Raw genomic sequence first — 4,758 nt, forward strand, 5'->3', positions numbered from 1 at the left:
TGCCCTATAGCACAGCTGGGGCTGGTCTCCGTGGCAACCCCAGCCTTGCTTATTACAAGGTGCAGCTGAGGTCTCCATGGAGACCAGCCCCAGCCATGCAGGCAGGGTCCACTGGGAAATGGAGTCCAGCTGCCACCCAGATCTGCCATTTTGCCCACTTCTGGTCTACAGTGACGGTGTTACTGGTCACAGGTGCACTCATGGGGGTTTTTTCCACGGGCTCAAGCAGGGTGGAATAGGATCACACTTTAGGCACCCGATAGGTAGAATAGGCTCTGGCCCATACCATTTAAAATACATGTTTCAAAACAGTGCTAAACTAAATCAAGTTTCACAAAAACTTTTTCCTTGAGATGGCGGCCTAGGTGAACAGACAGAGTCTGATGCTTGCCCAGGATATTCACTTTTATTGTTGTGAATAGGGTTGAATGGGTAAATATTTATGATTAAAAGCTACCATATTAATTTGGTGGCATCGTATATCCAATCTGCCAGAGAGCAGGACAGCAGTAAATGAGGCCCATAAATATGAGTGTTTCCAGAAAACATGCACTCTAGTCTTCCTGAATGTCTTTTGTGAATCTGCCTAGGACTGAAGTCTTCAGCGCTGTCAAGACAACAGCTTTCTTAGTGCTATATTTGCTTTTTAAGTATAGTTGCCTAAAGAATCAATAGAGTAACTAAAGGAGAGGTGATGAGTGGGGCATCAGCCTGGGAACTGACTTAAGGGAGATCCAAAAACACCAGTCACCACCACCGCCAGCCCGCATCGCTTCTGCTGTGTGCAATACTGTCACTGACAGTGCAGAACTGGCCACCTATGACTGTTCACAACGTCAAAAGTAATGCTCTGCCCTCATATAGCTTTTATGATTCATGCATCTCAATCAGTGTTCAGAAGCCTCTGTAATATGGCCTCAATTTGAGTGAGGAAACAAAGACTCAGAAAGCTTGCTCCAGTATAGTGGCACAGTTGTAAGTAAACCTCCTGCATTTGAACCTCCACCTTGATGTCCTAATGTCCCAACTTCTCCATAGAGTTTAAATATCTGTTGCATGGATAAGATACCTACAGAGCAGCTCAGAGAATCAGCCCTTAAATAGAGGTTCAGGGCAAAAATGGAGGATTTAGGACCACTCTGAAAAGCAAATCTAACAGGCAAGCTCACAACTGCTCTGGCCTCTTCCCTTGAGTATGCTGCCAGCTGCTAGGTACAACAGTTTGCTGCAGCTACAAGATAAAATATTTGTGTTTTATCACTCTGGGATATGATTTCATTCACACATTTTTCACATATCTCCCTGTGCCCTTTGGACTTGAGAAGTTTCCCATGACCCTTCTAGTAACTATAGCCTCCATTTTATTTGTTCCCTTATACAGTTCTAACAGCGGGTAAGTAAATCTAGTTGAAGCTTAATGTATAAGTATCAGGTGGCAAATCCAACAAAGCTGTCATTTTGCCATCAAGGAATGAAAAGCTCATTTCAGAAATTGAAGCTTCTGAGGAATGAAGTAAATGGCTATGATAGAGATGACTTACAGCTGATCAGAAAATTACCGCTAGTGTTAGGTTGGAGAGATAGATTAAATGAATGCATCTAAAATGCTTTTGTTTTAGATCAAGAATATCAAGTATATGGCACTTTAACAAAGCAAAGTAGACAAGAAATCTGTTAGTTAATCAGTCATCAACATGGGGCTATGAAATAGACCTAGATTATTATGTCTTTTCTTTATCATTCTTACTTTTCCATTTTCATAGCACCGCAGATATGCAAAGGTCTTTGTAAATAAATAAGGAGAAAGGGCCCAATTTCCATTTAGAATAAGACCACTTCCAAGCACTCTGCCAATACAAATGGGCCTTAACATGTCCCTTTTAAACCAACCTTAAAGGCTAGATTTGTAAATGAAAACCAAAGTCAGCAGCTCAGGGAATTTACAGTTTGAAGGCCTGCCTGATCCTGCTACACCACTAAAATGGTTGTCTGTGGACTTCAATGGAGAAAAGATGGTGCTTCTGGTAGAAGAAGAGCCATAAACGCATAGTAAAGGCTAACTGGAGAAGAGTAGGGTGGAAGCAAAATGTAGAGAGAATACTGTTTTTGGAGGATGCTATTTGAAGGATATATTACATTTGAAATCATAATAATTGTATAGACTGTAGATTAATATTATGATAATCTACTTTTACTTCCTGCATAAAGATTCTTTGGATCTCAGGCCATAGAATCTCAGCCAGTAATTTCTGCATCAGCCCAATAAATCATGACGCCAGTACATATATTTGGGGAAGTTATGCAGTCTTGGATTAGCTCCTGCTCTGCTTTGTTTGAAATAATCCTAGGTGAGAGAGGAAGTGGATTGTAACAAATGAGATTTAGAGATGCATGTTATTGGATTATAGGTTATTAAGTTAGATTACTTTTGAAATAGGAAGGAAATGGTTTATTTGTAAATGTAAAATAGCCAAATAGAGTTTTAATTGTTACGGGGAATGGGAGACAAAATGAATTAAAACCATTACACAGTAGACTAGTCAATATTAAGTAGCATCTGAAATCTGATTTTATTTACTATACCTTATTTTAAGGCTCTACTGGGAATACCCCCCTAATTTTTCAGCTCAAGTGAGTCTCTTATTATGAACAGTAGCAACCTCATTGATAATGAGTTAAACTCAAATGGTTATGCACTATAACTAGGCATACATAAGAAAATTAATTTATAATCAGCAAATTGCCTGAGTAATTACTAAAGTAAATGATCATGGCAAATATTTAGCAGGAGCACAGAGACCCCTGTGAAGAATGAATCTTTGTATTCTTGAATATCTGGCTTGTTCTGTCATTATAATATAGAATGCCCTCACATTGAACACAGACACAAATTTTTCCTCAGGTAAGCATTTTCTAAAATAGACCATAAAATTGATTGATCTTTGCCTCAGAGCTCATTAGAAACCAGAAGCTACACAAGAATATTAAACAATAATCACAATAATAATTAATTTCTGGAGAACCAAAATGCAATCCTGCTAAAGACACTAAAAAAAGAACAAACCTTCTACATCTTATTTTTTCTTCAGATTCATACAGTCTAGTACATGCCATATTGCATTGCTAAAATGACTATGCTACAACAATATACATAGGGGTTAGGGACAGACATTCAAAAAGCCTGAATTGATTCAGACTTTGCAGGTTAGTCTAACCTGGCTAGGCTGAGCTGGTTTGCAAGTGTGCAGACATTCACAGATTCATAGACTGTAAGGCCAGAATGGACCTTGGAACATCATCGGGTCCAAATCCCTGCACCAAGCAGGAAAGCTAACTGGGGGTCAGGTGAGCCCAGCAAGGTGACTGTCTAGTCTCCTTTTGAAAATTTGTAGGCTAGGTGATTGCACCACCTCTGAAGAGAGCTTATTCCACAGTCTGGGCACCCTGACTATGAAGAAGTTTTTCCTAATGCTGAGCCTGAATCAGTCTTCCAGGAGTTTGTGGCCATTACTCGTGGTTTTTCCCTTGGGTACCCTGGTGAACAACTGCTTACTGAGACCTTGATGTACTTCCCTAGGGTAGCGGTAAGCTGCTACCAGGTCTGCTCTCAGCCTTCTTTTCCTCAGGGTGAAGAGTTCCAGATCCCTCAGCCTTTCCTTGTATGGCTTGCCTTTTAAGACTCTGATCATACAGGAGGCTCTTCCTTGGACTCCTCAAGCTTGTCCACATCCTTGTTAAAGAGTGGTGCCCAGAACTGGACGCAGTATTCCAGCTGTAGTCTCACCAGTGCTGAGTACAGTAGAAGAATTACCTCCTTGGCTTTGCTGGAGATGCATTGATTGATGCATGCCAGAGTATTTGCTCTACTGGCTACAGCATCACACTGCAGCTCATACTCATACTGTGGTCTATTATTAACACCAGGTCCCTTTCATTTGTGGTGCTAGTCAGTTTGGTGCCGCCAAGCCTGTAGGTATGTTGGGGGTTGCTCATCCTGAGATGGAGCACTTTACATTTCTCTAAGTTGAACTTCATCAGATTCTGACCGATCTGCCCAACTTGCTAGCCTGTCTAGGTCCACCTGTATCTGTAGTCTATCTTCAAACATGCCCATGTTCCCCCATAACTTGGTGTTGTCCACGAACTTGGCCAGTGAGCTCTTCACCCCTACATCCAAATCATTAATAAAGAAGTTGAAAAGAACTGGACTGAGCACCAACCCCTGTGGGACACCACTGCCCACTTCTTGCCATGATGACACATATCCGTTCACTACAACTCTGTGGGTCCTATCCTGCAGCCAGTTTCTCACCCACCTGACTGTCCTGGAGTTAAGCCCACAATCCTCCAATTTTCTCATGAGGACATCATGGGATACGAGATCAAAGGCTTTTTGGAAGTCAAGGTATACAATGTCAACTAGCTCTCTTGTGTCCAGGTGGCGAGTTACCTGGTCATAGAAGGAGATGAGGTTGGTAAGGCAAAACCTGCCCATGTTGAAGCCATGTTGGCTGGCATTCAAAATCTTACCTTCTGCAAGCTTATCGCAGACAGACTTCTTGATGACCTCTTCTAGGATTTTCCCTAGGATGGAAGTTAGGCTGACTGGCCTATAGTTACCCGGGTCCTCCCTCCTGCCCTTCTTGTGCATGGGCACAACATTGGCTCTCTTCCAGTTCTCAGGGACTTCTCCAGAGCACCATGAGTAGTGGAAGAGTTTCACCAGGAGTTCTGCAGTGACTTCAGCTAGCTCCTTCA

Source organism: Gavialis gangeticus, unplaced genomic scaffold (genome assembly GCF_001723915.1).
Source record: "Gavialis gangeticus isolate Ggan-Ray unplaced genomic scaffold, GavGan_comp1, whole genome shotgun sequence".
Taxonomy (NCBI): Eukaryota; Metazoa; Chordata; order Crocodylia; family Gavialidae; genus Gavialis; species Gavialis gangeticus.